The sequence below is a fragment of the Schistocerca piceifrons genome, chromosome X, assembly GCF_021461385.2.
Source record: "Schistocerca piceifrons isolate TAMUIC-IGC-003096 chromosome X, iqSchPice1.1, whole genome shotgun sequence".
NCBI lineage: Eukaryota > Metazoa > Arthropoda > Insecta > Orthoptera > Acrididae > Schistocerca > Schistocerca piceifrons.
The window spans coordinates 900,408,718-900,433,910 of NC_060149.1; positions in this window are offsets into that span (position 1 = coordinate 900,408,718).

Sequence of the window (25,193 nt, forward strand, 5' to 3'; positions counted from 1 at the left end):
AGTAAACAAGTGCTCCCACATCTTTGCTGAATATGCCTGTAAGAGCATGCTGCAAATGAACCCCAGGGCACAACAGCTGTGTGGTTTACCGAAGCTCTACAAACCAGAAGTTCCAATCTGTCCTGTGGTATCTGCAATACAAGCTTCAGAACACAAGATTGCCAGGAGAATCAACACCATCTTGAAGAAGAACTGAATTTCAAAGGGAGATTTAGCATTGAGAACAGTGTAGATTTAGTTAACACGTTAACAGACGTTAAGGTTCCAACAAACGCAATATTAGTATCTTTTGATGTGCATAGTTTGCTCACATGTATTCTAGTGAAAGACTGTGTAGATATTGTGTCACAATCATTAATTTCACACAACATAAATCCTGAAGAGCAGCTGAACATTGTTAGTTCAGTGGAATATTGTTTAAATCAAGTGGTTCAAATGGCTCTGAGCACTATGGGACTTAACAGCTATGGTCATCAGTCCCCTAGAACTTAGAACTACTTAAACCTAACCAACCTAAGGACGTCACACAACACCCAGTCATCACGAGGCAGAGAAAATCCCTGACCCCGCCGGGAACCGAACCCGGGAACCCGGGCGTGGGAAGCGAGATCGCTACCGCACGACCACGAGCTGCGGACTTTAAATCAAAATTATTTATGTTTTCAAGGGAGCTGTTATCAATAAGCGGATAGTCTGGCAATGGGCTCACCTTTTTCCTCCTTACTAGCTGAAATGTTCGTGAACAAGTGGGAGACTGATTTTCTTAAGAGAGAACAACTGGCAAAACATCTTGTGTATTGATACAGATATGTAGATGATGTTCTTTGCATGTGGAAAGGTTCCAATAGACAAATCCATAATTTCTGGAAAATATGAACCAGTGGCACACTAACATAAAGATGAGCATGGAGTTGGAAGGGGGGTGGGGGGGGGGGGGGAGGCGCAGCATAAATTTCCTGGACGTTAGCTTAAAGGGAGAAGACAATAATCATAAATTTAAAATTTACTGAAAAGATTCCGTCACTGACACTTTCATCCCGGCTTCCTGTCAACATCCTACAGCCTACAAAAGTGCAGAATTCCATCACATGATCCACCGTCTCCTTTCTATCCCTATGTCCCAAGAAGACTTTGACCAGGAGCTTAACACAATTAAAACAATAGCCACAAATAATGAATTTGACCCCAACACCACTGATAAAGTTTCCGGTAAAAAGATGAAGCAGCAAGCTAGGTCCCTACTGTCCCCAAAGGAAAACACAGACAAACTTCAAAAGAATTGGTGCAGATTACCTTTTATAGGGAAAACATCAAATAGCATGAGTAACGTCTTGAAGGAAAATGGGTTCTCTGTGTTTTTGTGTGTCCCTCAGACAATAGGTAGTTTCTTCTTCAATGCAAAAGACAAACAATCAGTAATCACAAAAAGTGGGGTTTATAAAATCACATGCCGTGAGTGCCAGTTTTGCTTCATTGGACAGACAGGGAGGTCAATTTGTACCAGGCTTAAAGAACACCACAGAAGCTGAAGACTGAAGCTGAAGCCTGATTCAGCCTTTGCAGAACATTCCCTGAACAATAACCACAAATTCACAATAGATGTAAGTCCTACACACAGAGGGAAAGGAGGTCGAACTCAACCAATCAGAAATTTTAGAAATTAAAAGACAGATGTGAATATTCCCACACTTATTATTAAACGAGCAAACCCAGTTCAATATTCACCTCTTTTAGATGAGATCACAAACCAAGGAGAGAAGCAAAACTTTGGGGCCCATTCCATCGGAGTTAAAAAGTTCTTGGTGATGCATAAGTTTAGTCCGGTCATTGTAGTGTAATTGCTGAATGTGTAATAATGTACAGGGTGTTTCAAAAATGACCGGTATATTTGAAACGGCAATAAAAACTAAACGAGCAGCGATAGAAATACACCGTTTGTTGCAATATGCTTGGGACAACAGTACATTTTCAGGCAGACAGACTTTCGAAATTACAGTAGTTACAATTTTCAACAACAGATGGCGCTGCGGTCTGGGAAACTCTATAGTACGATATTTTCCACATATCCACCATGCGTAGCAATAATATGGCGTAGTCTCTGAATGAAATTACCCGAAACCTTTGACAACGTGTCTGGCGGAATGGCTTCACATGCAGATGAGATGTACTGCTTCAGCTGTTCAATTGTTTCTGGATTCTGGCGGTACACCTGGTCATTCAAGTGTCCCCACAGAAAGAAGTCACAGGGGTTCATGTCTGGCGAATAGGGAGGTCAATCCACGCCGCCTCCTGTATGTTTCGGATAGCCCAAAGCAATCACACGATCATCGAAATGTTCATTCAGGAAATTAAAGACGTCGGCCGTGCGATGTGGCTGGGCACCATCTTGCATAAACCACGAGGTGTTCGCAGTGTCGTCTAAGGCAGTTTGTACCGCCACAAATTCACGAAGAATGTCCAGATAGCGTGATGCAGTAATAGTTTCGGATCTGAAAAATGGGCCAATGATTCCTTTGGAAGAAATGGCGGCCCAGACCAGTACTTTTTGAGGATGCAGGGACGATGGGACTGCAACATGGGGCTTTTCGGTTCCCCATATGCGCCAGTTCTGTTTATTGACGAAGCCGTCCAGGTAAAAATAAGCTTCGTCAGTAAACCAAATGCTACCCACATGCATTTCGCCGTCATCAATCCTGTGCACTATATCGTTAGCGAATGTCTCTCGTGCAGCAATGGTAGCAGCGCTGAGGGGTTGCCGCGTTTGAATTTTGTATGGATAGAGGTGTAAACTCTGGCGCATGAGACGATACGTGGACGTTGGTGTCATTTGGACCGCAGCTGCAACACGGCGAACGGAAACCCGAGGCCGCTGTTGGATCACCTGCTGCACTAGCTGCGCATTGCCCTCTGTGGTTGCCATACGTGGTCGCCCTACCTTTCCAGCACGTTCATCCGTCACGTTCCCAGTCCGTTGAAATTTTTCAAACAGATCCTTTATTGTATCGCTTTTCGGTCCTTTGGTTACATTAAACCTCCGTTGAAAACTTCGTCTTGTTGCAACAACACTGTGTTCTAGGCGGTGGAATTCCAACACCAGAAAAATCCTCTGTTCTAAGGAATAAACCATGTTGTCTACAGCGCACTTGCACGTTGTGAACAGCACACGCTTACAGCAGAAAGACGACGTACAGAATGGTGCACCCACAGACTGCGTTGTCTTCTATATCTTTTACATCACTTGCAGCGCCATCTGTGTTGAAAATTGCAACTACTGTAATTTCGAAAGTTTGTCCGCCTGAAAATGTACTGTTGTCCCAAGCATATTGCAACAAACGGTGTATTTCTATCGCTGCTCGTTTAGTTTTTATTGCTGTTTCAAATATACCGGTCATTTTTGAAACACCCTGTATGTAATTTGTTAAAAATGGTCATTGACGTAATTGTCCATTAAGCTATGGATCGATACCTTAAGAAATTGAGATGATTATCTTTGCCTTGTCATCATGTTTATCTGTGCATTATCATTTTTGGGAAACAGTAATGTAACTGAAAATGGGCTTATAGCCCGAAACCTAGGTTGTGCAATAACATTGACAATCAAATTGTGAAACAAAGCCAAGAACAGTGTTTGTTTAGTTAATTTTCAATGTTTCACCAAGAACCCACAGTTGATTCGTTTAAAATGAAGAGGTAAACTTCGTATTGGTTATCTTGCAAAAGGTAAACTAGTCACTGGCAAATACTACGTGAGTCGTCTGTGCCAAACATATCCACAAAGATGGTTTGACAATGATAATATTGAAGTATATTAAGAGCGAAACTTTTAAAGTGTCCACCTTATTTAGCCGACGTGGCACCCACTGACTTCTACCTGCTCCTACATCGACATAAATTTGTTTCTGGTGAACGTTTTGATTCGAATGAAGAGCTTATTGCAGCTGTAGTTTCGGACGCATTGAGCTTCGTGTTGTTTCGCTGCTTCCTTCGCACATCTTATTCGTGTCTGACTTGCGATAGGATGTACGGGTTCACCAGCACTAAATTATTGGCGGGACCGACTCAGCAGATAGGATATAGTCCACGACGCAGACTTTTGCATTATATATTCGAAGGCACATATAATCCAAAGATCAAATAAAACAGGTAAATAAAAGAAAACTTTGTCCGTCAACTGTTCGCTCCTTTTCTCGGAAACTAATGAAGGGTTGAATGCTACAAAAAAATTCATCAGTATTATCCTACTGATAACTTTTTAAATCTCTGCTCAAAAATCATATTGTAACCGAGAATCATACCACTATTTGGGAATTGTGAATAATCAGTGCAAAAGTGTGAAAACTGACGTTAAAGAACTCAATTTTTCGCGTTAAGTTGCCCGTTTGGAAGGGTTTCAAGCCGATGAAGGCACATTATGTAGACACAAGCAGCAGATCAGCCACTTTCTATTTTTATTAAAAACTGTGATGAACTTTCATCATGAGGTTTTCATAATCGAACAAACACTGTATTTAGAAATGTAGAAGTCTTTCAGCCTTTGTTCGATGTCCACGTTTATTGCTGGAAATAACAGCAATAAAAAACCGAAAATCAGTAATTTCCGAAACCGGTTGTTGAGAGCGGTTTTAAGATTCAGATTAGACTGGAGATGAAAACATAAAAAGCAGAAACGGTGTAATTGAAAACCAGTTGTTTGAGCGATAACCGCCAACCTTACCTCGTAGTCACCCCTCCTCCAAACTTACACCAAAACCAAGCAGATTCTTGTTTATCTATCCCGGTCATTCATCAGCCGTAGTCTTACCAACATAGTTTATTAAAACTAAGAATATTGTCTTTTTAGTAAATAATATAAGTCGATTGTTTTACAGACATGTTAGTAAATACTGCGAACCGTTACTGCACAAAAGCTTTTAGTATGTGTAATTAGTTGAGCTTGGACATATTCGTACAACGGTGTCATTTTTTGTTAACTAAAATTCAAAATACTGAAGTTGTTTTTCAAAAAATATTTGGGATAAACACGCCCACTTGAACCTTCCCGCCTCCCCCCGTCTCCACCCCGCCCCCCCTGTCCCCTCCACGGCGGTGACGCCCATCGCAGTATGATGAAGCATTGATCAGAAATTGTACCATCTGTTTGAGAGGAAATCTGCTATCCGACGGAAGCGCCCCTGGCGTGAATCGCTGGAAGTGGCCCCGCACGGTTAACGAGTAGCCCGGGGTTGGGGAGGGGATCAATAGAGCTGCAAGGTCGCGCACGTGCGCGCGTTCGTGTGCGACTTCCCCGCCCTATTGTGGGCGCCGAATTGGCGTAGCTAGTCGCGGCAGCTCATAAAGGCGCCGGATGAGTCGTTTCGATACCCAGTAGCTGCGACAGTCTTGCGCCGCGTCTCAAGAGAGCGCGCGAGCAGTCGCCGCTTCGCCCTTCCCGCCGGCAGACCCCGTGACGCGACCCCCGGTCGGCGTCAATACAAGCGGAACAGGCGCAACAGGCCCGGGCGACGGGCGTGCGTGGGCCGCCACACCAATTGACGGTGCTGCCTGATCGATTGGCCTGCTGGCAGAAGTATGGCGGGAACAGTCGTGTGTGGACGTCTCGCTCGCTAATCGTCGCTCATCAGTAAGTAGCCGCCTCTGGTATTACCTGCACCACTTACGGCGTTGCTGAAAGTGTTACCGTGCTTTATCATAAAACGGAAAGAGATTTCATTTCCCCCCGGAAATACGTATGTGTACTTCTAATGTGTTACTTGGATTTATACCATTATTACGTTTCAGATAACAGTTGTGACAGGAAATGCAACGTAGCTATCGCCCTTATTTATGTGTTCTCTAGCACCTCAATGCCCTTTTTGTTTATGTACGTTTCTTTATTCAACAGATGGTACCCAGTGACGGATTCCCACTGTGAGATGGAGAGCTTTCAGATGGGAACGGACACGCCCCCACGTGCAGTAAGTTATTCGTTTGCATGCGCGGGCGGCGTTTGGCTATAAATGATCGAAATATATGATCTATTGCATGAAATGTGGTGTATTCTTCCACATATTCGTGGACGCATGTTTACGTATTTTATTAACCTAAACTGTTATGAAGAAAACGGACATCTCTACTGCTTTACCGTTTTCACAGCATTTGACTCAATTATGGACCCCTTACATTTGATTATACATTAATTTTATTAATTCCATTATTTACTCAAGTCTGGCGTGTCTATCCTTGTTGAGTACAGAAATATGATTAATTTGGTTAGACAATATGGAAACCTGAAAGTAAAGTTTTACTAAATATTGTTTCACTGTGCAATGATTCTTTAACTGATTCATAGATTAGGTATGATATAACAAACAAATGATGCTACATGTGGCTGTATATACACATATAAACGATTTCACAGTAACAATGGAAGTGAACTTCAGTAACAGAAAATTAATGACCTAACTCTTCTGCACATGAAGCTCATAAGAAATTAAAGACATATAGTGGTGCATAAATTTCCTGCTGTGTACCATACTCTTATTTTCAGTATGCTATTTTCCTTCCTGTTATCTATATGATTCATGCGATTGTGATGATCGGTTTCCTATACCTATCTTTCTAAAACATTGTTTTTCTGTGAATTGCTTCAGTGAGTAGAGAAAGCAATTTTTCAAAAATAGGTTTCTTAAGAAACCAATATTTACAAAAGTGAGATAATGGTTTCACATTTGTATTCGGCATTAATAACATCAAATTTACTTAGTTTCACGTCCGTCATTCAGCAATGGTCCAGATTTATGTTATGCTGGCCCTGTAGCATGTGCTACTTTGAATGGTGATTAAAAAGCTGATGTGGGTTATGGACATGTGGGGTAAGTCGCTGAAGACATTAAAGGTAAGGCAGATTATACTGCAGGAGTCCTAGAAAGCCCCACATGAAACTTTGTTTATGAAGAACAAGAAGTGCAGAATTACTTTGCTTCACGCCGCAAGCGTCCAGAGAACTATGTTGCTCTCATGTTTATGAGTTCAGTCAGCCACATTATTAGTATATAAACATTTATGAAGCTGGAAGTGACCAATCTCAAATGACAGATGGCAGTTTATCTCCCACGGAACAAAAAGGTAAGCGTATTTTTCATAGAGAGAAAAATACATTTACAAAAGTAAGAAAGCAAAATGTTTATATTTATACATGTGTATGAAAACCTGCAATATATTAAACTAACATGGAACTTACACAAAGAAATAGCATTCTTGTGACAAGTGAACATCAACATGGTAGCCATCTTGTACAGAACTAGCTCACCCACCAAAATGGCAGCTGTATCATCCACTATGTACAAAGTATGTAACAACCAGATGATGTATTTCTGGATGTCTAGATGAGTTAGTGATACCATTTTTACGTAAAATATCTCAGTGACTTAATCAGATTCTATGAATGGTGGTATGAAGTGTTGTAGATGCCTGGACTGCAGTCTTCAACACTGCTACACAGACAAAGGAGGCAGAAAGACTAAGATTTAACACCCTGTTGTCAACGAGGGCATTAATGGCAGAGCACATGCATGGCTAGGACACAGGCTGGGGAAGGAGCTGTCGTGTCCTTCTTAGGAGAATTAATCCGAGAGTTAACTTAAGTACAGTAGGGAAAAAAGAGAACACTTACCAGATGGGGATGTGAAACCCACTCCTCTCCAATAGGAGACCGATGAATTAACCACTGCTCCCTTCGTTCCCTCCCCTGTCTTCCCCTTCCTCTGTCTTCTGCCTCCTAACTTCTCTCTCTCTCTCCCACACACACACTATCTCTCCCTCCCCCTTCCACCCCCCTCTCCCTCTCACTCCCCTCTTCTTCTCAGCCTAACCCTTTCCCTCTCTGGCTCCTGTATATTCACCATCTTTATGTAAACCCTAACCTCTTTGTCTACAGTATATTCAACATATCCGCTTCTTAAATTTGGCTGTTGATCGTGCTGATATGCTTACTACCCCAACACCTATTTCTGTTTATAGCAGATTTCATTGTTCACTTTTGTACATTTACTTCAAACTAAGAATCCTCTACTATTATTCCCTTATTATTATTGTTGTTATTATCATTCATCTGGTAACCATCACCAAAAAATTGTATTTTTGTCAATTAAGTCAGTGAGGTATCTGAACTGGTATGGTATTGGAAGGTCACAAGATTTATTTCTAATATATATCTTTCTGTTGATAATGTGTGCTGCATTTATTCCTATTGTCGATTGTTATTAACTGTTCTTCCAAGTTCGTTTGTTACTTTATATACAGTTACCTTCTCAGTCATAGAGTAACATATTCTCTTTTTTTATTTTCATGTTCAATGGCAAATGCATCATTGTCAGGTTTCTATTAGGATGTTTCACCATATGGTTTGTAAAAATGTCTCTTCCTTTTCTGTATGAACATTCTCTGCTGAGAATTATGTATTTACTGGATGCGTGCTACAGAATAAATGTTCTTACACTAAATAATCCGTAACACCCAATTCAATCATTACGAGATTAGAAAACCGTTTCTCCTTGACTTCCTTTTTACAATCCAGTGCAACATTCATGCTAACATAATATCATACAGTGTACCAGTATCTAAATTTATAGTCCCTTTACCTAATTAATTTATTCAAGTTAATTCAGATGAGAAGGAAAAACAAAACCATAATGTTCGAGTGCAGCGTTAGTTGTGTGCTGTTCGACACAACCAAATTGATTAAATATTTAGGTGTAATGTTGCAAAGCAGTATGAAATGGAATGAGCATGTAAGGATCATAGTAGGGAAGGCGAATGTTCGACTTTGGTTTATTGGGAAAGCTTTAGGAAAGCGGGGTCTATCTGTAAAGGAGACCACATATCAGACACTGGAGTGATCTACTGTTGAATACTGTTCGAGTGTTTTGGATCTACACAAGGTCAGGTCAAAGCAAGACATTGAAGCAATTCAAAGGCGGGGTGCTAGATTTGTTACTGGTAGGTTCAAACCACAAGCAAGTATTGCACAGATTCTTTGGGAACCAAGATGGGAATCAGTGGAGGGAAGGCAATATTCTTTTTGAGGAGCACTTTTGAGAAAATTTAGAGACCTGGCATTTGAGGCTTACTGCAGAGCGATTGTCCTGCTGCCAGCATACATGAATTACCACAAAGATAAGAGTAGAGTGATTTGGGCTTGTATGGAAGCATAAAGACAGTCGTTTTTCCCACACTCTATTTGCAAGTGTAAAAGGGAAGGAAACAACTACTAGTGGTACAGGGTACCCTCCGCCACATACATTATAGTGGCTTGTGGTGAATGTATGTAGATGCCGATGTAGATAATACATATATTCAATTTGGATCTCTATTATCTACAATAATGTAAAGGATACAATTTAAAGGCAATTTTCTGAAATTGCATGCACTTGATGTAATATTTATTTTGTTCTATTTTATTCATCATTGTCAAATAGTATCAATATCCAGGATATTTTTTGATAATTCTTGGGCTACTGGCAAGTAAACGTAAGTACAATGATGCACCAGAATTCCCTGAACACTGAGTAGGGGTGCTGTTCACATACTGAGAAGGGTTTTAATTAGTTTAATTCAAGAATACTGTAAATGAACACCAATCAAAACGATATACATTGTCAGTTGACAAAGATTATCACATTTTGTAATGAGATAATAGTAAATTAAACAAATATTGACAGTAATATCTCTCTACATCTTTATCACTCTCACATGTTTTTCGCTCACTCCATTCTACACTTCATAATTTGTTTTCTTCACGTTACCTGTAATTGTGTAACTGAAATTTCTAATTTGTACATAAACTAACAGAATACAATTATATTGCAGAGAAAACGATATAATAAACTCAATCATTTTGTACACAGTTACGTTATCCATAAATATGGTGGCTATCAAGGACCATAGGTAACACATTCCTTACGTTATTACATAACAAGTTACATTTATGATGTTTTATCGTTCGTTGATGAAGATATTACATTTTTAGCTACAAGTACTTTGGAGTAGTGGATACTATGTGGATAAATATAGTTCCCAAATTACTATGTCTCTCTGATTTCATGAGAAATGCATATAACTGCATTTAAAAGAAATATATAACTTGTAAAATACATACAAAAATATGATTTGTATACAGGGTGTTCACTGGCCGAATTCAGCACAAGAGCTGTTGGGATAGTAAGCTACACCAATTAAAATTTTAAAAATCTATCTCTATCCTTTCTACAAACATAATTTTGTTTACGTAGATAAGTGTGTTACATCCTAGCCTATCTATATCTTCATCTACATCTACATTTATACTTTGCAAGCCACTTTGAAGTTCATGGCAGAGAGTACTTCCCATTGAGCCATATATAAGGGTTTCTTTCTGTTCCATTTGCATGTGGAACACAAGCACAGGGAATGATTGCTTAAATGCCTTAGTATACCCAGCAATTAGTTTGATATTGTTTTTGTGTAGTGATATGTAGAAGACTGTAGTATATGCCTACATTTCTCATCTAATAAGGTGTCTTGGAAATTGGTAAGTAGGCTTTCACAGGATAATTGGTGTGTATCTTCATGTGTTTCACACCTTATTCCTTATCTCTGTTTCCATCTCTTCCTCAGCCCCTCATCGTCATACCTCTGTCGCTGTCCTCCTCCTAATCACTCTGTCTTGGCTCTGCTCCTCCTCCTCCTCCCTCTCACTATTTATCTCCTCCTTCTCTCTCTCTGACAATATCGTCCTCCACATCTCTCTGTACATCTCCTCCTTTCCTCTCTCTGTCCATACCCTCCTTACAACTTTCTCTATCTCCCCCACCCCATATCTCTGTAATTTCCTCCTTCCTCACTCTGTCCAATCCCTCCTCACCCCTCTCTCTCTCCATCTCTTCCAGTCCTTCTCTGTGGTGTTCCCCTTCTTCTCCTCCAGATTGTCTGTCTGTATCCTCACCCCTGCCTCTGTTCATATCCTCATTCCCCATTCTCTCTGTCCATTCCTTCCTGCCTCCCTCTCTCCATCCTTCCATCCGCACTGATACTACTCCAGCACAACAAGCCAGTCATACATGCTAGCTTACATGTTGAGGGCTAGAACACCATTTCTAGCCACTGATGTATAGGCTGCCACACAAAGCAGGTCGATAAGGCAGACCTATTCCACTCTAACTCAGCATGTCTGTTGTGCAGGGCTGGCTACATGTTGGATCTGGAAAACAGTTTCTTGCCCCTGATATGTAGGTTGCATACAAAGCAGGTCAATCAGGTAGCCAGTACTCTTCCTACACAGTATACCTGTAATGCAGGGCAGCCTATACTCCAGGGACTGGAAAAACATGTTTTTGCCGGTATCTTCGCTCCTATTGCAGATATGAGTTTGTGACTCTCACAGTGCTGATACTCATGAGGCCTGTTGTTCCTGTTCCAACTTTGGTTGAAATCAATCCAGTGGTTTGGGAGGAGATCCAGGACATACACACTGTGGAGTGTGTACAGAGTGATGTGTGTATCTCTCTCTCTCTCTCTCTCTCTCTCTCTCTCTCTGTGTGTGTGTGTGTGTGTGTGTGTGTGTGTGTGTGTGTGTGTGTGTGTGTGTGTGTGTGTGTGTGTGTTTCACATGGAGAGCACTCATTCATATCTGTCTACAAATTCAGGAATTGACAGCTCCCATTTCACTGATTACTGCATTGAGGAAAGTATTTACCAGTCCTAGATTTAGAAGGTAGGTGCAGTTCATTTTAATTGATATTAACTATAATGTTCTACTGTTACCTATATGCTAACATTAACTGTTGTGGTCCAGGGTGTCCATTTTTATGAAAATCTTGCTGCTGCTGGAAAAGACTAACAAAGCTCTCCTGGTAGGGCAAACACATGGGTTCTAGGGCAGCACACACACAATTAAAGTAACATAGGAGAGTGAATAGTAAAATTTATTACTCAGCTTCGCTAATGTTGTTTACAGCAGTTGCACAATGCAGGTTTGCCCTAACTGTCCCGCAATTACTAGTGTTCTATGAACACAAACTAAGTAATATTCTCTAAAGTTGGAAGAAAACTAATCTCCTTCACAAGACTCAGACTGACTTACAACTTGCAACTGACAACATCTATACATGCACTGTTACTTAAGTGTGTGTCTCTTTTTGTGATGGCATTGCCACTCCAGGCGCCATGATTCTTGTGGGCAGCATGATGGATTTGCATGCAACAATGTTCCCGCTGAGGAAGGATGGCCACAGTTCTTCCGATACCACCTGCCACAGCCGGCCGAAGTGGCCGCGCGGTTCTGGCGCTGCATCTGGAACCGCGAGACCGCTACGGTCGCAGGTTCGAATCCTGCCTCAGGCATGGATGTGTGTGATGTCCTTAGGTTAGTTAGGTTTAACTAGTTCTAAGTTCTAGGGGACTAATGACCTCAGCAGTTGAGTCCCATAGTGCTCAGAGCCATTTGAACCATTTGAACCACCTGTCACAAACACTTCTTCTTGGTATCGCAGTAAACCATATCAACCAAGACCACATACAGTATATTATGTTCTTTAGATTTCACTTTGCAACTAAAATATATATGCTAAAGGTTGTAATATACACTCCTGGAAATTGAAATAAGAACACCGTGAATTCATTGTCCCAGGAAGGGGAAACTTTATTGACACATTCCTGGGGTCAGATACATCACATGATCACACTGACAGAATCACAGGCACATAGACACAGGCAACAGAGCATGCACAATGTCGGCACTAGTACAGTGTATATCCACCTTTCGCAGCAATGCAGGCTGCTATTCCCCCATGGAGACGATCGTAGAGATGCTGGATGTAGTCCTGTGGAACGGCTTGCCATGCCATTTCCACCTGGCGCCTCAGTTGGACCAGCGTTCGTGCTGGACGTGCAGACCACGTGAGACGACGCTTCATCCAGTCCCAAACATGCTCAATGGGGGACAGATCCGGAGATCTTGCTGGCCAGGGTAGTTGACTTACACCTTCTAGAGCACGTTGGGTGGCACGGGATACATGCGGACGTGCATTGTCCTGTTGGAACAGCAAGTTCCCTTGCCGGTCTAGGAGTGGTAGAACGATGGGTTCGATGACGGTTTGGATGTACCGTGCACTATTCAGTGTCCCCTCGACGATCACCAGTGGTGTACGGCCAGTGTAGAAGATCGCTCCCCACACCATGATGCCGGGTGTTGGCCCTGTGTGCCTCGGTCGTATGCAGTCCTGATTGTGGCGCTCACCTGCACGGCGCCAAACACGCATACGACCATCATTGGCACCAAGGCAGAAGCGACTCTCATCGCTGAAGACGACACGTCTCCATTCGTCCCTCCATTCACGCCTGTCGCGACACCACTGGAGGCGGGCTGCACGATGTTGGGGCGTGAGCGGAAGACGGCCTAACGGTGTGCGGGACCGTAGCCCAGCTTCATGGAGACGGTTGCGAATGGTCCTCGCCGATACCCCAGGAGCAACAGTGTCCCTAATTTGCTGGGAAGTGGCGGTGTGGTCCCCTACGGCACTGCGTAGGATCCTACGGTCTTGGCGTGCATCCGTGCGTCGCTGCGGTCCGGTCCCAGGTCGACGGGCACGTGCACCTTCCGCCGACCACTGGCGACAACATCGATGTACTGTGGAGACCTCACGCCCCACGTGTTGAGCAATTCGGCGGTACGTCCACCCGGCCTCCCGCATGCCCACTATACGCCCTCGCTGAAAGTCCGTCAACTGCACATACGGTTCACGTCCACGCTGTCGCGGCATGCTACCAGTGTTAAAGACTGCGATGGAGCTCCGTATGCCACGGCAAACTGGCTGACACTGACGGCGGCGGTGCACAAATGCTGCGCAGCTAGCGCCATTCGACGGCCAACACCGCGGTTCCTGGTGTGTCCGCTGTGCCGTGCGTGTGATCATTGCTTGTACAGCCCTCTCGCAGTGTCCGGAGCAAGTATGGTGGGTCTGACACACCGGTGTCAATGTGTTCTTTTTTCCATTTCCAGGAGTGTATTTCAATTATTTTTCATTTTTAATATCGGATATTGAATGCATATTTGAGAGAGAGGATATGTAAAGGTATGACATAGAGAAAATTTCCTGTGGAATAGCATATAAATGTAAGGCACTATCGTTTTCAGCTTATATATATATATATATATATATATATATATATATATATATATATGTGTGTGTGTGTGTGTGTGTGTGTGTGTGTGTGTGTGTACTATAAGCACAAAAATATGGTGATAAGCCTGATTAATGTTGTACTAATGCATTAACATTTACATATATTATTAGTGAGAGCAATGATGAGTTAAAGAAAATGTTAGAAGAAATATTTGAAATAGCGATTTAAAAATACTTACAATATACTATATAAATTGTGAAAGAGAATGCATTTACAGCAATTAACTTATATTGCAATTCCAGTGGCGATTTGCGCAGTATATACAGGGTGTTTAAAAAATGACCGGTATATTTGAAACGACAATAAAAACTAAACGAGCAGCGATAGAAATACACCGTTTGTTGCAATATGCTTGGGACAACAGTACATTTTCAGGCAGACAAACTTTCGAAATTACGGTAGTTACAATTTTCAACAACAGATGGCACTGCGGTCTGGGAAACTCTATAGTACGATATTTTCCACATATCCACCATGCGTAGCAATAATATGGTGTAGTCTCTGAATGAAATTACCCGAAACCTTTGACAATGTGTCTGGTGGAATGGCTTCACATGCAGATGAGATGTACTGTTTCAGTTGTTCAATTGTTTCTGGATTCTGGCGGTACATCTGGTCTTTCAAGGGTCCCCACAGAAAGAAGTCACAGGGGTTCATGTCTGGCGAATAGGGATGCCAATCCACGCTGTCTCCTGTATGTTTCGGATAGCCCAAAGCAATCACACGATCATCGAAATATTCATTCAGGAAATTAAAGACGTCGGCCGTGCGATGTGGCTGGGCACCATCTTGCATAAACCACGAGGTGTTCGCAGTGTCGTCTAAGGCGGTTTGTACCGCCACAAATTCACGAAGAATGTCCAGATAGCGTGATGCAGTAATCGTTTCGGATCTGAAAAATGGGCCAATGATTCCTTTGAAAGAAATGGCGGCCCAGACCAGTACTTTTTGAGGATGCAGGGACGATGGGACTGCAACAGGGGGCTTTTCGTTTCCCCATATGCGCCAGTTCTGTTTATTGACGAAGCCGTCCAGGTAAAAATAAGCTTCGTCAGTAAACCAAATGCTGCCCACATGCATTTCGCCGTCATCAATCCTGTGCACTATATCGTTAGCGAATGTCTCTCGTGCAGCAATGGTAGCGGCGCTGAGGGGTTGCCGCGTTTGAATTTTGTATGGATAGAGGTGTAAACTCTGGCGCATGAGACGATACGTGGACGTTGGCGTCATTTGGACTGCAGCTGCACCACGGCGAACGGAAACCCGAAGCCGCTGTTGGATCACCTGCCACACTAGCTGCGCGTTGCCCTCTGTGGTTGCCGTACGTGGTCGCCCTACCTTTGCAGCACGTTCATCCGTCACGTTCCCAGTCCGTTGAAATTTTTCAAACAGATCCTTTATTGTATCGCTTTTCGGTCCTTTGGTTACATTAAACCTCCGTTGAAAACTTCGTCTTGTTGCAACAACACTGTGTTCTAGGCGGTGGAATTCCAACACCAGAAAAATCCTCTGTTCTAAGGAATAAACCATGCTGTCTACAGCACACTTGCACGTTGTGAACAGCACACGCTTACAGCAGAAAGACGACGTACAGAATGGCGCACCCACAGACTGCGTTGTCTTCTATATCTTTCACATCACTTGCAGCGCCATCTGTTGTTGAAAATTGTAACTACTGTAATTTCGAAAGTTTGTCTGCCTGAAAATGTACTGTTGTCCCAAGCATATTGCAACAAACGGTGTATTTCTATCGCTGCTCGTTTAGTTTTTATTGCCGTTTCAAATATACCGGTCATTTTTGAAACACCCTGTATGTAGACGTAGATTAAGATGTAGATAAGCCACTTCCAATCAGTTACCAGTAAAAGAAAGATATTGAATAACGAAACAAATGTCAGCATCGAGAATGTGTCTGTAACGGCACAAGCATGAAGAGTACTTACTGTTCATGAGGTGGATCAAACGGAATTTCTTCACATCTTCAGTCTCATGTTGTCAATAGTACAGTATGAATTACAGATACCGTACTTCACTGAAATGTCGACATAAAAGTTTTCTGGATATGGTACCGCGTCGAATTGTATAAAACTACTGCTGGAGATAAACCAACGTTTCGGCCACGATTGCAGCGGCCTTCTATTGTGTCTGGTTGGCCGCTGCAGCCGTCGCCGAAATGCTGGTTTTTCTCCAGCAGTAGTTTTATACAATATGACGCGGTACCAAACCCAGAAAACTTTTATGTCGACTCACTCTGGCCGCGGAAGCCTACGCAGTTATATTCACTGAAATAGTAACATATTTGGATCGAAGCCAAGCGTTCGTGTGCAGCTACAATGTTTAGTGGAGCAAAGAATGATTAATCAGATCAGCCGCAGTCATCCTGTTTCTTCACAAGTTATTTCCGCCGTATACCGTTCGGCCATCTTCGTCGCGAGCCGACCAAGAGGCACGAACAAAGGAACAAGGCATTACCTGTGCTGAGAACAGTTGTTGTCTGAAACTAGGAAGCCGAGCAGTCCGCCACCTTGGGGAGACCAAGACGAGGGTTCCTCCATGAAAACTCTGAGTGGAAGTTGTCCTCTCTACTCAGTGGCATTAATATGACAGTCGCTTCGAAGTACGTATTTAGATACGACTTCTTTAGTGGAGGAATACTCATTGCCAGACCACTGACAATTTGATGATGCAAAATTTCATTCCTCAGGCATGATCTGCAACACGACAAAACAGCAATCGTTTTAAGTCGAACTTAGCTCGTTTTATTTACAAAATAATACTCCAATTTTTGTCACATAAAATTTTTACCTTACTCTCAAAAAGGTGTTAAGTAAAGTAGTTTGTCACATATCTGTGTTATTGACCTTAGAAGGTACTTAGTTTGGTATATTTGCACCTAATTTTGTTTTTGTGGGCACACTCATTTTGCATTCGTATTTCATGAACCGTTTTAGTTTTTACATATTGTTTTTCAATGGTTTTTATAAGTAACACCAAATGATTGTCCATTTGCAACTGATCTTCTATGTGGGTACTTAAGTTCAGAAATGTTTGTTGCACCACCAAAACTTTTTATGCAGATACCTAAAACTTCACTAACCATGATATCCATACAGTTCTGCAGGCGAGGATATTTTCCACCCTTATTACAAAGGAGCAGTTGCTCTGCACACATAAAAACATCACCAACATCTGAAGGGGTAATAAGATCACGTAAACTCTTTCTCTGTATTGGTGAGAAGGAAGGATGATGATCACCACACGTGAAAGCAGTTACAAAGTTTTTACATTTGACTTCCCAAAATACCCGGCAACAAAGCCGGCTATGTATACTGCAGCAAAGAAAGCAACAGACAATCCGCCCGGAGTTTTCGACACCTCCACACCAAGGAAATTTCATCATTTGGGAAAACAAAGAGTGAAAGATAATATAACATGTATCTTAACGCGACCTAGCCGTCTAAAGATAAACCTTTCGGATCGAAACCGATAACGGCGCTATTTAAAGAAATAAATAGTATTATAACTAGTGGCTGATTGTTCAAATGGTTCAAATGGCTCTGAGCACTATGGGACTTAACATCTGAGGTCATCAGTCCCATAGAACTTAGAACTACGTAAACCTAACTAACCTAAGGACATCACACACATCCATGCCCGAGGCAGGATTCGAACCTGCGACTGAAGCGGTCGCGCGGTTCCAGACTGTAGCGCCTAGAACCGCTTGGCCACCCCGACCGGCTGGCTGATTGTTGTTGTTGTCTTCTCTGTATGAGTCAACCTATATTTTGCACACATCCACGGCCTCAGAATGTCAGTTTACGACAAAATAGCATTTTTAAATGATCCTGAGAACATTTATACGTGGAACAAACTGAAGCACAGTTGTACATACATTGATAAGCCAAAGCATTATGACCACTGCCCACCGCGACATTAGATGCCGCCTGGTGGCATTGCGGGCACGTGAAGTGGTAACGAAAGTATGTAAGCGGAGGAGACACTGACGGAGAATCACCTTAGCGAAGACATGGGCTACAAATGGGGAAATACATTGAGTTAAGCGACTTTGACAAAGGGCATGTTATTATTAAGCAGAACCTGTGAACCAGAACCTCGGAAACAGCGAAGCTGGTAGAATATTCACGTGTACTGTCGTGAGTATCTGCGGAAACACGTTAGACAATGGAACTACCACTAGGCGCTAAATAATTGGACGTCCACGATTCTTCACAGAACGTGGGGTTCGGAGGCTTGTCTGTTCTGTAAAGTATGACAGATGGTGATCTGTGGTATCTCTGCCGAAAGAGCACAGTGCTGGTGCACGCACAGCTGTTTCTGAGGACACGTTCATCGTGCATTGTTGAACATGGAGCTCCGCAGCAGACCACCCCTACATGTTCATATGTTGACCCAACGACACTGTCAATTGTAACCGCAGTGATACCGAGACCATCAATAGAAGCGTGTCGGATTTTCGGGTGAATCACATTTTTGCTGTACTAGATAGATGACCGTCTCCACAAATGCCGTGATTAGGGTGAACTGCCCCTCGAAACGTCCAGTGCGTTGCCGACGCAGGTTTGTAGTAGCAGTATTGTGCTATGGGAGACATTCTCATGCGCTTGCATGGGATTGTGGTAGTAATCGAAGACACGCTGACAGCTGCGAACTGCCTGCATCCCTTCATGCTAGACGTCTTCCCCGACGCCGATGTCATCTTTCAGCAGCATAATTGTCCGTGTTTCGGAGCCAGAACCGCGCTGCAGTGGTTTGAGAAGCATTATAGTGGAGTCATGTTGATGTCTCCTCTACCAAATTCGCCTGATGTAAATCCTATGAAGCCCATCCGGGTCGCTATCGGACGCCATCATCGCGTACGCAAATCAGCCGCCCGTTATTTACGCGAATTTCATGACCCGTGCGTAGACATCTAACTCCACATACCTCCACTAACTACGAACAAACTGTTGGATCCGATACGCAGAACCAGTGATGTATTTCGTTCCAAAGGCGGCAAGCTATTGGCTCATCAGTGTACATTACCCCGTAAGAATTGAAAAGAAAGATGCAGTAAACTTGAGATGATAACAAAGAAGCCAACAAACCTAGTTCTCCTGTTTGACTGAATAACCAGTTCGTCAGTGCCTTTTAGTTTTAGTGCAGGTATGTACAGGTTCGCTTCAGTAAGGAATTTGTTAGCTTCTTCATAGTCTGAACCATTTACTGGTTTCTTCGTCCCACTTTGAACCACACTTCTCGAATTCATCTTGGAAAAAAGACGGTTCATAACCCTTGAAAATTTGACAGTAGCACTGTGCATAAGGAAATCTGATATTGCTAGGGAAGATGCTTCCTCTAAAGCATCAGCTGTCGAATGAGTAAAAAGTTGAATAGCGAGTGATACTTTCATATTATTCTTGAATCAGTTAATGTCGTCGCGGTCCGATGTGTAAGAGACCACACACTCACAGCGGATCTTTTAAATCCCAGCACTGCGGCGTTTCCCAGTCTTGTGACCTCTTAATGGGCTGAGGAAAGCGGCTTAACTCTACGTCTCTGGTCCACTTAAGTTGCAAAGCTTACACCTATCATTCATACTTGGAAGATTTTTCTCTTTTTTTCTGGCAACGTTTCATGATTCGGTCATTGCACCTGCCTTACCGAAGCAAGATTTGCTCTCGAATCTTATACACTGTTTTTACACTTCTGTGTTATACAAGTTATATTGGTGTGTACATATACATACACGAATACATGGGTATCTCTTTTCGTTTTACATCTAAATATACATACATAGATTTTTTCCATTGATTCAATTAATACATCTCTGTAAGATAAATATGCATAATAATTAATCATGTCTTCTCCATTCTTTATCTGCGACCTTGGGTAATCAGTGACTGAGCACTGAGTTTAGGAATAATTTCACGCAGGGCAACATTTTTCCATGAGCCGGATCACGCTTCACACTCAAGTGCTCATAACACTTCTCTTCTTCCCACTTCCGGCACTGGACGCTGCGACTGAGATGTCAGCGTCAGCTCCACTGCACTACCTGTAAAAGAATCTTAATACTAACTAAATTTAGTGGAAGGGGTTCAAGGCTTTCCTATTCTTAGTTAGTTGGTAAAAATAACGTCGAAAAAGCAGTTAAGTTTACCACTGGAAATTTTATTCTACTCACAAAACATTGTTTATAAATTGCACTATTGATAAAAGGAAATGTTTTAATACAGGATGGTAAAAACCAACTGCATTCAACAAAAATGTGAACGAATATTCCCTGAATGGGTTTCCAAGTTCTACAATGGATCGAAGGATGACCTATGCCATATCACATCTATAATCTAGGTTTAAATTAAGTTTCACAAAAGAGAAAACTATCAAAATGGTCTACAGTGACCCTCAATTATCTTTAATTACTTATCTAACTTGTCGTAAATTACATTGGCTGATGTGGCTTCTCAATAACTATACAACAGAAAAATCATCGCGTTTTAGATTTTTCCTTCAAGTGGCAAATGTGAACACCATGAGCTTTAATTGACGATCGACACTAGTATTACGCAAAAAGGGGGTGTAACAGATGAGACTTCTTCAGTTCTGAATGAAGCTTTATGCGCTGTTATACGGCATCGCGTGCGTTCATTACCTTGTCGGTGTTCGTCAGGGGGCGGCGGCCAGCACAGCTCCGTCCACTTCTCCATCTCGGAAGCAACTCTCTTCTAACTTCTCCCTACTACAATTTACCAAAGTTGGTTTAAAAAAAACTATCTGGCTGTGTTTTCATCTGACCAATCAGGGTCTCAATGTTAACCTTAAGCTCCACCTACAAAAATTCTGTCTATCCAATGAGAAACGTTATACTTTTCGTGGTGTGGCAATGTTTTTAAAGTTTGCAACGTAACAGAGATGCGAAAAAGTCTCACGCTAAAACTTGCAGGTGGTGTGGTCCTTTTAATGTTCTCGTAAGATCTATACTGTTTTTCTGGAGGGCTCTATCTTTTAACATGGCCTGGGGGGTGGTCCTAACGTAACAGAGACGCGAAAAAGTCTCACACTAAAACATGCGGCTGGGGTGGCCCTTTTTGTGTTATCGTAGGGCCTTCTAGCTTAACACGGTTCTGCTCTCGGCTTCTGTTCTCGTTTCTCCCCTCGGAACTGCGTCTGTCTCACGGTGGGAAGGTTGTTGTTGTTGTGGTCTTCAGTCCTGAGACTGGTTTGATGCAGCTCTCCATGCTACTCTATCCTGTGCAAGCTTCTTCATCTCCCAGTACCTACTGCAACCTACATCCTTCTGAATCTGCTTAGTGTATTCATCTCTTGGTCTCCCTCTACGATTTTTACCCTCCACGGTGCCCTCCAATGCTAAATTTGTGATCCCTCGATGCCTCAAAACATGTCCTACCAACCGATCCCTTCTTCTAGTCAAGTTGTGCCACAAACTTCTCTTCTCCCCAATCCTATTCAATACTTCCTCATTACTTACGTGATCTACCCATCTAATCTTTGGCATTATTCTGTAGCACCACATTTCGAAAGCTTCTATTCTCTTCTTGTCCAAACTATTTATCGTCCATGTTTCACTTCCATACATGGCTACACTCCATACAAATACACTCCTGGAAATGGAAAAAAGAACACATTGACACCGGTGTGTCAGACCCACCATACTTGCTCCGGACACTGCGAGAGGGCTGTACAAGCAATGATCACACGCACGGCACAGCGGACACACCAGGAACCGCGGTGTTGGCCGTCGAATGGCGCTAGCTGCGCCGCATTTGTGCACCGCCGCCGTCAGTGTCAGCCAGTTTGCTGTGGCATACGGAGCTCCATCGCAGTCTTTAACACTGGTAGCATGCCGCGACAGCGTGGACGTGAACCGTATGTGCAGTAGACGGACTTTGAGCGAAGGCATATAGTGGGCATGCGGGAGGCCGGGTGGACGTACCGCCGAATTGCTCAACACGTGGGGCGTGAGGTTTCCACAGTACATCGATGTTGTCGCCAGTGGTCGGCGGAAGGTGCACGTGCCCGTCGACCTGGGACCGGACCGCAGCGACGCACGGATGCACGCCAAGACCGTAGGATCCTACACAGTGCCGTAGGGGACCGCACCGCCACTTCCCAGCAAATTAGGGACACTGTTGCTCCTGGGGTATCGGCGAGGACCATTCGCAACCGTCTCCATGAAGCTGGGCTACGGTCCCGCACACCGTTAGGCCGTCTTCCGCTCACGCCCCAACATCGTGCAGCCCACCTCCAGTGGTGTCGCGACAGGCGTGAATGGAGGGACGAATGGAGACGTGTCGTCTTCAGCGATGAGAGTCGCTTCTGCCTTGGTACCAATGATGGTCGTATGCGTGTTTGGCGCCGTGCAGGTGAGCGCCACAATCAGGACTGCATACGACCGAGGCACACAGGGCCAACACCCGGCATCATGGTGTGGGGAGCGATCTCCTACACTGGCCGTACACCACTGGTGATCGTCGAGGGGACACTGAATAGTGCACGGTACATCCAAACCGTCATCGAACCCATCGTTCTACCATTCCTAGACCGGCAAGGGAACTTGCTGTTCCAACAGGACAATGCACGTCCGCATGTATCCCGTGCCACCCAACGTGCTCTAGAAGGTGTAAGTCAACTACCCTGGCCAACAAGATCTCCGGATCTGTCCCCCATTGAGCATGTTTGGGACTGGATGAAGCGTCGTCTCATGCGGTCTGCACGTCCAGCACGAACGCTGGTCCAACTGAGGCGCCAGGTGGAAATGGCATGGCAAGCCGTTCCACAGGACTACATCCAGCATCTCTACGATCGTCTCCATGGGAGAATAGCAGCCTGCATTGCTGCGAAAGGTGGATATACACTGTACTAGTGCCGACATTGTGCATGCTCTGTTGCCTGTGTCTATGTGCCTGTGGTTCTGTCAGTGTGATCATGTGATGTATCTGACCCCAGGAATGTGTCAATAAAGTTTCCCCTTCCTGGGACAATGAATTCACGGTGTTCTTATTTCAATTTCCAGGAGTGTACTTTCAGAAATGACTTCCTGACACTGAAATCAATACTCGATGTTAACAAATTTCTCTTCTTCAGAAACGCTTTCCTTGCCGTTGCCAGTCTACATTTTATATCCTCTCTACTTCGACCATCATCAGTTATTTTGCTCCCCAAATAGCAAAACTCCTTTACTACTTTAAGTTTCTCATTTCCTAATCTAATTCCCTCAGCATTACCCGACTTAATTTGACTACATTCCATTATCCTCGTTTTGCTTTTGTTGATGTTCATCTTATATCCTTTCAAGACACTGTCCATTCCGTTCAACTGCTCTTCCAAGTCCTTTGCTGTCTCTGACAGAATTACAATGTCATCGGCGAACCTCAAAGTTTTTACTTCTTCTCCATGAATTTTAATACCTACTCCGAATTTTTCTTTTGTTTCCTTTACTGCTTGCTCAATATACAGATTGAATAACATTGGGGAAAGGTTACAACCCTGTCTCACTCCTTTCCCAACAACTGATTCCCTTTCATGCCCCTCGACTCTTATAACTGTCATCTGGTTTCTGTACAGATTGTAAATAGCCTTTCAATCCTTGTATTTTACCCCTGCCACCTTCAGAATTTGAAAGAGAGTATTCCAGTTAACATTGTCAAAAGCTTTCTCTAAGTCTACAAATGCTAGAAACGTAGGTTTGCCTTTTCTTAATCTTTCTTCTAAGATAAGTCATAAGGTCAGTATTGCCTCACGTGTTCCAACATTTCTACGGAAGGTATGACATGCATTTAGGCATTTAGGCATTCTTGTGTTAGTCTGTGGTATTCCATTTGCTCACTTGTTACTCGTATTACTTTGGTTAATTTAATGTCACGATTTATTCGGAGCTATGTGACATACTACTGGATTTGCTTATCATGCCAGGGTTTTCATGGAAGGTGTTGGATTTGCCTGACACCTTAAATATCACCACCCTTCGAACTTAATTTTTGCACTGAATTTAGGCAATGATTGAATCGTTGTCTAAGTCAGTCAAAAATTATTCCTTTATCTAAATTTTGTTGCCTACTGTTTAGCCATGTTATTCTGGTTCTATGCTAGTTTGTATTACTAATTTTTATTTTTATATTCTTCCACATTATTCCCAAAAATGACAAGAGAAGAATATTTTTATGCTATTATTAATTTTTAATTATCTTCTTTCTTTATTTAACTGTGAAGTTTGTTATCGAAAGTGAGGAGTCTGTCACATCGATTTTCTTAGAAATATATATATATATATATATATATATATATATATATATATATATATATATATATATATATATATTTTACAAATGTAGTAATTAAGTGAAATCTATTCCTAACACATTTTCTAAATATCATGTACAAGTAAAATGTTTTTGTTTCTAGACCCTCATTTCAACATTTTTACACTAACAAATAAGAATGATGTCCAAGAATTGCTTTGACAAAGAAATATACATACACAAGTATTGAGATATTATCCTAACAAACGGTACAAATGTTAAAAAAAAGGGAAAACATCCAACAAGATAATTTTTTTATTCTTTGTTTTTATAAGGAGGAAATAAGTAAAATATAGTTATTCTTTTATTTGTACGAGGAGAAAATAAGTGACATATAGTTTTAGTGTTTATTATGCCCTACTTTTGTTCTTTATATACTGTCCATTTCAGAACTAATGACTTATTTTTATCGATAGTCTATTTTTTACTGAAGTCCATAGTCAGTGACTGTTATTTTGTAGTTTATTAGCTGTCTGGTGTGCTTAACTTATTTAGTTTTTCACACGTTTCTTTTGCACAATTCCTACATCACATAATTTGATTTCACACATTCACACAATCCTATGAATGTTTAAGCATGAGGTTGGCGAATGTTTTTTGCACGAAGGTGATGGACTTGAGTGAGATTGATGTGGGCAAGTATTTGATGTACAGCTTCGTTCGTCGTTCCTTGTT